This window comes from Blennius ocellaris (genome assembly GCF_963422515.1).
Source record: "Blennius ocellaris genome assembly, chromosome: 14".
NCBI classification, from domain to species: domain Eukaryota; kingdom Metazoa; phylum Chordata; class Actinopteri; order Blenniiformes; family Blenniidae; genus Blennius; species Blennius ocellaris.
The window spans coordinates 3,296,878-3,311,441 of NC_137663.1; positions in this window are offsets into that span (position 1 = coordinate 3,296,878).

The window sequence follows — 14,564 nt, forward strand, 5'->3', positions numbered from 1 at the left end:
CTAACAAATGTTTTGCTGAAATTCAATTTAAGTGAAAAATCCAAAGTTTATGACCCTTAATGGTGAAAGCACCAGATAGCCACTGCGATGTAAATAAAGCTGCTTTGTCAAACATCAACAAAAAGCAAATTGCAGGAGTTCTGCTTGGCTGTAGAAAAAAGTGTTCCTCTGGTGCTCTTCAGTTCAGGATCCCTGGAGAACAACTGTTGGCTTCTAAACAGAAAAATCCACTAAATTCACATCAAATATACAAGAAATGAGACTGATTGTTACCCATTTTGTCATAATTTATAATCAATCAGTTTGATCAAATCTGGATCATTTGAAGATGAAAGTTTGACATATAAACATGGAGCTGCTGATTCAGTCGTCATGTTCCACTAAAGAAACACATTATACAACTGCAGCTTGACTGTTTATGGTTACGTGGATCAATAAGTGTGATATTTAAAGATATTAAATGTATGAGATAAATCTGGCTTCAATTCTCCCCTCACCATCAGCACCACCAGGTTCCGTCTCCACAATGTGCTGCACAAGGTTCAAAGTTGTCGTACCGGGACGTACATTCAACCTTTATTTTTTGAGATCATAAACTTTGCATGGGAAGTGGCGTACGCATCTTTCAGGACCTGTTTTGTGCTTCAGCACCTTTATAAATGAGGCCCCAGAACCCTGTTGTATTTGTAATGTTTCTTCTTATTATTAGAGAGCGGGCATAAAACCCACTGAACATGATGAAACAGGATGAAACCCACTGAACATGATGAAACAGGATGAAACCCACTGAACATGATGAAACAGGATGAAACCCACTGAACATGATGAAACAGGATGAAACCCACTGAACATGATGAAACAGGATGAAACCCACTGAACACGATGAAACATGAAAAACCCACTGAACATGATGAAACAGGATGAAACCCACTGAACATGATGAAACAGGATGAAACCCACTGAACATGATGAAACAGGATGAAACCCACTGAACATGATGAAACAGGAAAAACCCACTGAACATGATGAAACAGGAAAAACCCACTGAACATGATGAAACAGGATGAAACCCACTGAACATGATGAAACAGGAAAAACCCACTGAACATGATGAAACAGGATGAAACCCACTGAACATGATGAAACAGGAAAAACCCACTGAACATGATGAAACAGGATGAAACCCACTGAACATGATGAAACAGGAAAAACCCACTGAACATGATGAAACAGGATGAAACCCACTGAACATGATGAAACAGGATGAAACCCACTGAACATGATGAAACAGGATGAAACCCACTGAACACGATGAAACAGGAAAAACCCACTGAACATGATGAAACAGGATGAAACCCACTGAACATGATGAAACAGGATGAAACCCACTGAACATGATGAAACAGGATGAAACCCACTGAACATGATGAAACAGGATGAAACCCACTGAACACGATGAAACATGAAAAACCCACTGAACATGATGAAACAGGATGAAACCCACTGAACATGATGAAACAGGATGAAACCCACTGAACATGATGAAACAGGATGAAACCCACTGAACATGATGAAACAGGAAAAACCCACTGAACATGATGAAACAGGAAAAACCCACTGAACATGATGAAACAGGATGAAACCCACTGAACATGATGAAACAGGAAAAACCCACTGAACATGATGAAACAGGATGAAACCCACTGAACATGATGAAACAGGAAAAACCCACTGAACATGATGAAACAGGATGAAACCCACTGAACATGATGAAACAGGAAAAACCCACTGAACATGATGAAACAGGATGAAACCCACTGAACATGATGAAACAGGATGAAACCCACTGAACATGATGAAACAGGATGAAACCCACTGAACACGATGAAACAGGAAAAACCCACTGAACATGATGAAACAGGATGAAACCCACTGAACATGATGAAACAGGATGAAACCCACTGAACATGATGAAACAGGAAAAACCCACTGAACATGATGAAACAGGAAAAACCCACTGAACATGATGAAACAGGATGAAACCCACTGAACATGATGAAACAGGAAAAACCCACTGAACATGATGAAACAGGATGAAACCCACTGAACATGATGAAACAGGAAAAACCCACTGAACATGATGAAACAGGATGAAACCCACTGAACATGATGAAACAGGAAAAACCCACTGAACATGATGAAACAGGATGAAACCCACTGAACATGATGAAACAGGATGAAACCCACTGAACATGATGAAACAGGATGAAACCCACTGAACACGATGAAACAGGAAAAACCCACTGAACATGATGAAACAGGATGAAACCCACTGAACATGATGAAACAGGATGAAACCCACTGAACATGATGAAACAGGATGAAACCCACTGAACATGATGAAACAGGAAAAACCCACTGAACATGATGAAACAGGAAAAACCCACTGAACATGATGAAACAGGATGAAACCCACTGAACATGATGAAACAGGATGAAACCCACTGAACATGATGAAACAGGATGAAACCCACTGAACACGATGAAACAGGAAAAACCCACTGAACATGATGAAACAGGATGAAACCCACTGAACATGATGAAACAGGATGAAACCCACTGAACATGATGAAACAGGATGAAACCCACTGAACATGATGAAACAGGAAAAACCCACTGAACATGATGAAACAGGAAAAACCCACTGAACATGATGAAACAGGATGAAACCCACTGAACATGATGAAACAGGATGAAACCCACTGAACATGATGAAACAGGAAAAACCCACTGAACATGATGAAACAGGATGAAACCCACTGAACATGATGAAACAGGAAAAACCCACTGAACATGATGAAACAGGAAAAACCCACTGAACATGATGAAACAGGATGAAACCCACTGAACATGATGAAACAGGATGACACCCACTGAACATGATGAAACAGGAAAAACCCACTGAACATGATGAAACAGGATGAAACCCACTGAACATGATGAAACAGGATGAAACCCACTGAACATGATGAAACAGGATGAAACCCACTGAACATGATGAAACAGGAAAAACCCACTGAACATGATGAAACAGGAAAAACCCACTGAACATGATGAAACAGGAAAAACCCACTGAACATGATGAAACAGGAAAAACCCACTGAACATGATGAAACAGGATGAAACCCACTGAACATGATGAAACAGGAAAAACCCACTGAACATGATGAAACAGGAAAAACCCACTGAACATGATGAAACAGGAAAAACCCACTGAACATGATGAAACAGGAAAAACCCACTGAACATGATGAAACAGGAAAAACCCACTGAACATGATGAAACAGGATGAAACCCACTGAACATGATGAAACAGGATGAAACCCACTGAACATGATGAAACAGGATGAAACCCACTGAACATGAAACAGGATGAAACCCACTGAACATGATGAAACAGGAAAAACCCACTGAACATGATGAAACAGGAAAAACCCACTGAACATGATGAAACAGGATGAAACCCACTGAACATGATGAAACAGAAAAAACCCACTGAACATGATGAAACAGGATGAAACCCACTGAACATGATGAAACAGGAAAAACCCACTGAACATGATGAAACAGGAAAAACCCACTGAACATGATGAAACAGGAAAAACCCACTGAACATGATGAAACAGGAAAAACCCACTGAACATGATGAAACAGGAAAAACCCACTGAACATGATGAAACAGGATGAAACCCACTGAACATGATGAAACAGGATGAAACCCACTGAACATGATGAAACAGGAAAAACCCACTGAACATGATGAAACAGGAAAAACCCACTGAACATGATGAAACAGGAAAAACCCACTGAACATGATGAAACAGGAAAAACCCACTGAACATGATGAAACAGGAAAAACCCACTGAACATGATGAAACAGGAAAAACCCACTGAACATGATGAAACAGGATGAAACCCACTGAACATGATGAAACAGGAAAAACCCACTGAACATGATGAAACAGGAAAAACCCACTGAACATGATGAAACAGGATGAAACCCACTGAACATGATGAAACAGGATGAAACCCACTGAACATGATGAAACAGGATGAAACCCACTGAACATGATGAAACAGGATGAAACCCACTGAACATGATGAAACAGGAAAAACCCACTGAACATGATGAAACAGGAAAAACCCACTGAACATGATGAAACAGGATGAAACCCACTGAACATGATGAAACAGGATGAAACCCACTGAACATGATGAAACAGGAAAAACCCACTGAACATGATGAAACAGGATGAAACCCACTGAACATGATGAAACAGGATGAAACCCACTGAACATGATGAAACAGGAAAAACCCACTGAACATGATGAAACAGGATGAAACCCACTGAACATGATGAAACAGGATGAAACCCACTGAACATGATGAAACAGGAAAAACCCACTGAACATGATGAAACAGGATGAAACCCACTGAACATGATGAAACAGGATGAAACCCACTGAACATGATGAAACAGGATGAAACCCACTGAACATGATGAAACAGGATGAAACCCACTGAACATGATGAAACAGGATGAAACCCACTGAACATGATGAAACAGGAAAAACCCACTGAACATGATGAAACAGGAAAAACCCACTGAACATGATGAAACAGGATGAAACCCACTGAACATGATGAAACAGGATAAAACCCACTGAACATGATGAAACAGGAAAAACCCACTGAACATGATGAAACAGGATGAAACCCACTGAACATGATGAAACAGGATAAAACCCACTGAACATGATGAAACAGGAAAAACCCACTGAACATGATGAAACAGGATGAAACCCACTGAACATGATGAAACAGGAAAAACCCACTGAACATGATGAAACAGGATGAAACCCACTGAACATGATGAAACAGGATGAAACCCACTGAACATGATGAAACAGGAAAAACCCACTGAACATGATGAAACAGGAAAAACCCACTGAACATGATGAAACAGGAAAAACCCACTGAACATGATGAAACAGGATGAAACCCACTGAACATGATGAAACAGGATGAAACCCACTGAACATGATGAAACAGGATGAAACCCACTGAACATGATGAAACAGGAAAAACCCACTGAACATGATGAAACAGGAAAAACCCACTGAACATGATGAAACAGGAAAAACCCACTGAACATGATGAAACAGGATGAAACCCACTGAACATGATGAAACAGGATGAAACCCACTGAACATGATGAAACAGGAAAAACCCACTGAACATGATGAAACAGGATGAAACCCACTGAACATGATGAAACAGGATGAAACCCACTGAACATGATGAAACAGGAAAAACCCACTGAACATGATGAAACAGGATGAAACCCACTGAACATGATGAAACAGGATGAAACCCACTGAACATGATGAAACAGGAAAAACCCACTGAACATGATGAAACAGGAAAAACCCACTGAACATGATGAAACAGGATGAAACCCACTGAACATGATGAAACAGGATGAAACCCACTGAACATGATGAAACAGGAAAAACCCACTGAACATGATGAAACAGGATGAAACCCACTGAACATGATGAAACAGGATGAAACCCACTGAACATGATGAAACAGGAAAAACCCACTGAACATGATGAAACAGGATGAAACCCACTGAACATGATGAAACAGGATGAAACCCACTGAACATGATGAAACAGGATGAAACCCACTGAACATGATGAAACAGGATGAAACATGCCGAACATGGCGAAACATTTAAGGAAATGTAAAAATTAACGCCCAGAGTGGCAGAATGTGCTCTCTCACGCCACCTAGAAACACTAAAACATTGGAATGTCGTGTATTTAGCAAAAAAAGTTTTGTGAAATGTTTTTTTCCTAAAGATATTTCCAAACATTACTTGGTTTAATCAGTTTTTTGTTGTTTTTGTTGTTGTTTTTTTTAAACTGCTCAATGAACAATTAAACTGGGTTAGATGATGTGGTTATGATATAAGTTTACAAGTCTTGTAGTTAACAGTTCTATAGTAACAGAAAACATATTGTACATTGAATATGGAGGAAATCAAATATTTCTAAAAACAACATTTTCATGGCTAAGAAAACAACAACAAGAAGAAAGTTTTCAGTGCCTGAGAAAGAGACATTTCCTGCACAGGGCTTCAGGGTTGAATGGAGTGTTTGTCTCCCTCTAGTGTCAAAGTCTGCACCCAACAGCTATGAGCACATGTTTTGAGTTCAAATGACAAAACTGATTTAACCCTCCTGTCGTGTTCACCTCCCGCCCCTACTTTAGTGTTCCCAGTCAAAATTGACCGATGGGTTTTAACTGCTCTTAAATTAGCACAAAAAAAACAACATTTTTCATCACCAAATTGTTATGCAAACATTCTTTAGCTGTGAACAAAGTCTCAAAGTTGTGTTTAACATGAATTTATAGAAATAGACGTAAAATAACTGCAGTGAAAATACAAATCGGCACCGAAAATATATTACAAAATTAATGTAATACAATGAATGTAATGTAAAAGTGTGTGTGTGTGTGTGTGTGTGTGTGTGTGTGTGTGTGTGTGTGTGTGTGTGTGTGTGTGTGTGTGTGTGTGTATCCATGCACGAGTGTCATGTGACACTCAGGTCACAGTGGGTCATACAACCACAGGCATCACATTTGCAGCCTCTCAGGTGTGTTTTGTTGTTTCTGGGGACTCAGAGCTCACATGATTCCATTTCCTGCCCATGTCCTTGTTGGGGAAGATCAGCCAAGGTGGGGAGATCAGCCAAGGTGGGGAGATCAGCCAGGGCAGGGGTTGAGGCTGGGGCTTCACACTCCTACCAGACAAATTGAATCATTCTTGAAAGGACATGAAACTGTTGTCAGGACATCGTTGCTGGAATAAAGACCTGCCAGACGCTGCATCCCACAGACTTTTTGTAGCCTCATCATTTGAGCAATATACTCCTGCTGAAATCAACAGACCAATGTAGACTTGGAGGTCTTCCAGGTCCATTTGTCTCCAGGTGTCCCCAAACACACACTTCCCCTCCAGGTTTGTCCTCTCCAGTAGAATTCCCTCAACAGACTCTGGTAAAAAGAGTTGGAAGCTGGACTTGAGGTCATCCACATGAGATATTGTATACCATGTTGGCCTGGCGTCATCTTGATGATGTTTTCCACTCTCGCTCTATTTCCTCTGTCCTGGGGGGATGAAGACCAGAGCAAGTGTCCTCTGGGACTGGAATGTCTCCTCAGGTATGTTCTTCAGGTGTCTCTCCCTCTCCCTCTGCTGACTGGTCAGTCTCCTCAAAGTCTGGATCAAAATCTGTGTTGTCCTCCACTTCTGAGACATCCTCCTCTATCTCTGGTTCAGTTTCAGTGTCCTCTTCATCATGTCCAAAAAGCTGGACCAGAACGTCTTCGACAGAGAACCGCTTGGTCAGTCGCCTCCTCATTGTGCTCAGAGGAAAAGGATTGCAAAGCAAACATCAAGCTGTATATATGAGGTCTGTGTGAAGATGTTGATGAGTGTGGAAGGTGTGGTTCACATAACAGACTCCTTCTAGTCTGTGTGAAGATGTGATGCATTGTATCACCAGGAATCATGAGGGAGGATGACTATGGATGAAGATAGTAGGGCTGCCATTCATTTCCTATGGTGGTCACGTTTGACCGGGACACTACAGGTGGAACAAGGTTGATTAAAACACTTAAAACTCAATGAAAGAGGTGATCACCACTTTTATATGTTCAAGTGCATCGTGTGGAGGATATCATAAGGCCTTGAGGCAATCAGATGTCAAACACAATACTTTTGAGTGTTTTAAGTTTAAATCGGTCAGATTGGACCGGGACACGAAAGGAGGGTTAAAAGACAAAGTAATTACCCTCCATTGTTGAAAATGACAGTTGAAATGACCAAAACAGCAATGATGGCTAAACTATTGAGTGAAACTAAAGCAACAATAACTGAAAGAGTTGTGATGGTAAAAGAGCTCAAACTGTCAAAACAGCTGAAATAGACAATGGGCTGAAGTGATTAAAAGAACTATTAAAGTTAAAGAGTTAAAACATTAAAATGGATAATATGACAACTGAAAGATTTAAAATATTTAATGAATATAAAATGTTATTGATGTTTTATGGGAAATTGTTTACATTCAGCAGATCAAAACACAAACATTCTGCAGAAAACAACACTCCTGAAAATATAACATCAAATATTTATTATTAAAAGATTTAAGTCAAACTAAAAAGGACAAAATTAATTCCTTTCATTTCAACAATGCAACACAAGCCACCGTTTTGGTACAATTAGAAAAAAAATCTAATAAAGGTTGTATTGATGGCTCCTGGTGGAGATGACGCTCAGGCCAGCTGTTCCCAACATCAGGACATGTAGAGGCAATGTTGAGTCTGACGAGTCGGCCAGCGGCTCGTCCAGCAAAGTGTGCCAACGATGAACACCGCAAGCCTGAAACAGGAAGTGGAAAGTCAAGAGACACAGGACATGAATATGATGATAGAAAACACTGACAGGACAGGATTATAATATATTTGTGTGGCTTCATCTTAGTTCTGTGAATGTGTGAATTAACCTTTAGATGCACACATGGGATTAAAAAAGACCCCACAGGTTGTAATTCTTCAACATCTTTAAAATGAAGCGTTCGTAATGTATTCATATTCTAGGTATTCCTCATAAAACATGTTTGTGACATGAAGACATTTGCATTTTTATTTCTTTTTTCATTAATTTTAAGAAATTACAGTTTTTGTATCATGACCCCACTGTTCCACAAGCAGTTCCTATGGAATCTTCTATGAAACTTTAATTCTTAGCAACTCTGACAGTCCCACTTACACATCTGATATCATCTCACACATCTAATGCAACTTTGACTGTCAATACTGTCCCACTGACACATGTGATGTCAGCAGTCTCACCACCCTGGAGGTCATTTTTACCCAGCAACGTACATGTAAGTATTATCTCCATTTATGAACTTATTTTTCATTGGCAGATTATGATGTGTGATCAGATTAGTGATAAAATGTGTGACCAGATTAGCCTACTTTGTTGTTAGCTAACAGTATTGTATTTAGGTAGACAACACGGTATTGTGTTCGCTCACAGTGGCCAACTGTGTTGTAATATGATTTATAGTTTTCTGTGCATTTTAAACATTGTCCTTTCTAATCTTTTTATTTATTTATCTAAAGTAACATGGCTGCTAGGAGGCCAGCGAGGATCCCTGTGGACCTTGTCATACAATTGATCCAGGACGGATGGGTTATGTAGAGGACTCCTAAAAAACATACAGACTGGTACATCCCAGTTCTTCTCACTTCCATCAGCACCTCTTCTATTATATTATCAGACATGAACAGCTTCCTTGCATCTATTGGGGAGACAGTACTAAACCCAGGTGCAGGCCCTGGCTGACTACTTGGAATATTGTGCCTCTTCAGAGGACTCCTCTGTGTCTGACTGGCCTTGTTCAGTGGGGGACAACAGTCTGGGTCCTCTACATCTGACATGTCACATTCTGAGTCAATGCCTCTGATGGACACTTCATCCAATCTGTCCTCTAACCCTAACCCTAACCCTAAGGAACAGCGTGAGGTTGCTATTACTAGTATCTGCATTAATGACATTATATTACACTTAATGGACTAAGTGCCATCAACGTGCTTTAACGGGGTGAGAGTTCAGTAGAGTGACTGCTCTGAGGAAGAAAGTGTCTCGGAGCCTGCTGGTTCTGGCCCGGAGGCTCCTGTAGCGGCGGCCAGAGGGCAGGAGGCTAAAAATCAGTGTGCAGGATGGGAGGAGTCCTTCACAATTTTCAGAGCCCTACGCAGAGAGCCTTGCTCTGGATGTTCTGGAGGGTAGTGAGTGGAGTCCTGATAATGAGCTGGGCTGTTTTCACCACCCACTGTAGTGACTCACACTCCACCACAGTACACTTCCCATACCAGGTTGTGATGCAGTTTGTTAAAATGCTTTCTATCGCAGAGCAATCGGGGCGATGGGGCGATAGTATTGAGTGTACTTGGGCTGTGATGTTTTGGCATGGGCATAATTGATGTTGTTTTTAGGCATTTGGGCAAAGTAGCTTGACCAAGAGACAGATAGTGGAGAAAATAGCTGTTTTGTAGATGTGAGAGAGAAAACTAGAGTTTTACTACTCTGCTCCTCTTCTGTGTGCATGATAAAGTGAAGCATTCGTAGACAAGAGTGTAGACGAGCATCAGCATTGAATAAAGTGCTGCAAAATCTGTAAAGTGTAATTGACCTCAGTTCATCTTGTAAAACCAAAGTGAGCTCCTGCATTATGTTCTTTTGTTCTCCTGACTTCCTCGTTCATGTGGACAAAGAACAGGAACCTGTTTAATCCTCGGACATGTTTTTGTCTCCAGGTATCTGTAGAAAATGAAATCGTAAAATCATTGCTTTAACCAAAAACAGCTCAGAGTGAAAATGAAGCTCTTTAATATTGAGTTAATATTTGTCTCTATTAAAGCTAGGAAGTAACGACTCACCAATGATTGGCTCAGAACATGTTGCAGTAATTCCACCTGTGCTTGATAAACATATCATTAAACTGAAAAAAGTGAGAAGAGAATAATTATAATAGCCAATTAGAACTAATATATTTTCCAAGAGTTCATGTTGTTGCAAAATATAAAGTTTATATTAGTGATCCAGATACTTTAAATACATTTCTGTAAGATTAATAATCATTTTCTCACGCAATCAGAGGCGGAGCTAGAGGGGAGGCCGGGGTAGCACTGGACCCCCCTGAAATCTGATTGGACCCCCCAGGTGCCCCCCCAGATGATTGACATATCACAGCACCGTACGTCTTGTCGAAAGCAGCTTGTTGGATTTTGAAATCAGTGACGCCTATTGACTGCTAAGTCTCTCCTGTACAGTAGTTGGCGCTATCTACCACAAAGAGATGTAATCCACTTTTATTAGGACAATAGAAGAAGAATTAACGTTCTCGTTGCTGGATGATTTCAACTGAAACAGGAGACCAAGAAAGCGGGAAAAAGAAGAAGAGAAGAAGGATAAATGTCAGTCATGCACAGTGTCTAAAGTAAGTTTTACGGTGGTGTCCTAATGAGTCACTGTTTAAAATCACTTTTGTGTTCAGAGAGGAGATCGTTTCGCTACAAGCCAGAGGTATCAAGCTCACGTTAAGCAGCAACCCGAATTACATGTAACGTAACGTAACGCAACGTAACGCAACGTAACGTAACGTAACGTAACGTAACGTAACGTAACGTAACGTAACGCAACGTAACGCAACGCAACGCAACGCAACGCAACGCAACGCAACGCAACGCAACGCAACGCAACGTAACGTAACGTAACGTAACGTAACGTAACGTAACGTAACGTAACGAGTGGCTGTTGGCAGCTTCCATCTCATGACATCTACAGCTTAGGATATATTAACATGTTTCTCTGATGATTTTAGTGGAATGAAACTAGCAGACAATTAGCCAGCTAAGTTAGCTGTTTCATGCTCTGTTGGTTTAAATGAAATGTAACGTGAAGAGTGGTGTATCCTTCACGTCTTGCCCTTTGTTATGTCTCTATACTGTTGGAATACTGCTGTTTGTATACGTTATATGAAACTGAAAATAAAATATATTCAGAATGTAACGTGAAGATGGTAGCTAGCCTGTCAACTAGCTGGAAAATGTGAATATTCAACTTGCCAAATGTCTTTCCGACATGCTCCAGTCCAGCACTCTTGATCTAGCAAGGGCTGTGGATCTCGTAGGTGCCCTTACAGACACTTTCCAGGACTACAGAAATGAGATTTACTTTGGTGAACTATGGAAAGAGGTTGAGGAGCTTGCTGAGCAGTGCAAAATCGGTGTACAAACACACTCTAACAGACATCCTAGAATAAGCTATAGATTTCTGGATTCACTGGTGATGAGCACGGTAGGACAGAGAAACTGTGATGATGAGGGCTTCCCCAGATCACTCTATCTTCAGGTGATTGACTGTCTCATAACTGAGCTGAAGAGGCGTTTTTCAAAGAAAAGTTGTGAGATCATGCAAGGAGTGCAGTCTCTGAACCCAAAGAGTGCAACTTTCTTCAATGAGGAGCCTCTGTTTGCTTTTGCACAGACCTTTGAGTCAGACCTCAGTGACCTCAAACACGAGGTTCACCAAACCAAGCCACTTCTTGACAGGAGAGTGAAAAATGGATTAGACAGACCATCTACTTTGCTTGATTTTATTGTGTTTCTTGAACCTTACAAAGAGGTTTTCCATGAGATATTCAGACTTTGCAAGATTGCTGTTGTAACTCCAGTCAGCACTGCTTCCTGTGAGAGAAGCCTCTCTGCTTTAAAACTCATCAAAACTCACCTCAGGACAACAATGGCTGATGAGGTTAAGTCACCTTGGAACTCTCAGTATGGAGTCAAGGAGGGCACGTTCCCCTAACATGGATGACTTTGTGAAACATTTTGCAACTTCTCACCACAACCGCAGGATTATGCTTTTCTGAACCTGCATAAGGTAGTTTGGTCTCCACCATGTTCTACTTAGACCAAGGCTGGTTTGGTCTCCACCATGTTCTACTTAGACCAAGGCTGGTTTGGTCTCCACCATGTTCTACTTAGACCAAGGCTAGTTTGGTCTCCACCATGTTCTACTGAGACCAAGGCTAGTTTGGTCTCCACCATGTTCTACTTAGACCAAGGCTAGTTTGGTCTCCACCATGTTCTACTTAGACCAAGGCTAGTTTGGTCTCCACCATGTTCTACTTAGACCAAGGCTAGTTTGGTCTCCACCATGTTCTACTTAGACCAAGGCTAGTTTGGTCTCCACCATGTTCTACTTAGACCAAGGCTAGTTTGGTCTCCACCATGTTCTACTTAGACCAAGGCTAGTTTGGTCTCCACCATGTTCTACTTAGACCAAGGCTGGTTTGGTCTCCACCATGTTCTACTTAGACCAAGGCTAGTTTTGGTCTCCACCATGTTCTACTGAGACCAAGGCTAGTTTGGTCTCCACCATGTTCTACTTAACCAAGGCTAGTTTGGTCTCCACCATGTTCTACTTAGACCAAGGCTAGTTTGGTCTCCACCATGTTCTACTTAGACCAAGGCTAGTTTGGTCTCCACCATGTTCTACTTAGACCAAGGCTAGTTTGGTCTCCACCATGTTCTACTTAGACCAAGGCTGGTTTGGTCTCCACCATGTTCTACTTAGACCAAGGCTAGTTTGGTCTCCACCATGTTCTACTTAGACCAAGGCTGGTTTGATCTCCACCATGTTCTACTTAGACCAAGGCTGGTTTGGTCTCCACCATGTTCTACTTAGACCAAGGCTGGTTTGGTCTCCACCATGTTCTACTGAGACCAAGGCTGGTTTGGTCTCCACCATGTTCTACTTAGACCAAGGCTAGTTTGGTCTCCACCATGTTCTACTTAGACCAAGGCTGGTTTGGTCTCCACCATGTTCTACTTAGACCAAGGCTAGTTTGGTCTCCACCATGTTCTACTTAGACCAAGGCTGGTTTGGTCTCCACCATGTTCTACTTAGACCAAGGCTGGTTTGGTCTCCACCATGTTCTACTTAGACCAAGGCTAGTTTGGTCTCCACCATGTTCTACTTAGACCAAGGCTGGTTTGGTCTCCACCATGTTCTACTTAGACCAAGGCTAGTTTGGTCTCCACCATGTTCTACTTAGACCAAGGCTGGTTTGATCTCCACCATGTTCTACTTAGACCAAGGCTGGTTTGGTCTCCACCATGTTCTACTTAGACCAAGGCTAGTTTGGTCTCCACCATGTTCTACTTAGACCAAGGCTAGTTTGGTCTCCACCATGTTCTACTAAGACCAAGGCTGGTTTGGTCTCCACCATGTTCTACTTAGACCAAGGCTGGTTTGATCTCCACCATGTTCTACTTAGACCAAGGCTGGTTTGGTCTTCACCATGTTCTACTTAGACCAAGGCTGGTTTGGTCTCCACCATGTTCTACTAAGACCAAGGCTGGTTTGGTCTCCACCATGTTCTACTTAGACCAAGGCTGGTTTGATCTCCACCATGTTCTACTTAGACCAAGGCTGGTTTGGTCTCCACCATGTTCTACTTAGACCAAGGCTAGTTTGGCTGTCAGACAGTACCCCTGGTCATAGTTAAAACCTGCACTATGTTCAAATGTTCAAACATGGTGTCAAATTGTTTATTGGCATATTGATGCCTTTTTTTGAGTGAGTGAGTGTGAGTGAGTAGCTTGTGTGTGTGTGTGTGTGTGTTTTCACCCTTTTTGTAAAAATGATTTTGTAAATAAATAAGCTGCAAATTAAACTGAAATTATACACAAGAATCTCATCTCCTGTGTGCTTAGTATGTACATTTTAACATTAAGAGACTCAAATTGCAAATTGCATTGTGGACCCCCTGAAATAGCCTTGGCCACCCCCTGGTCACCCCCTGGCCACCCCCTGGTCACCCCCTGGCCACCCCCTGGCCACCCCCTGGCCACC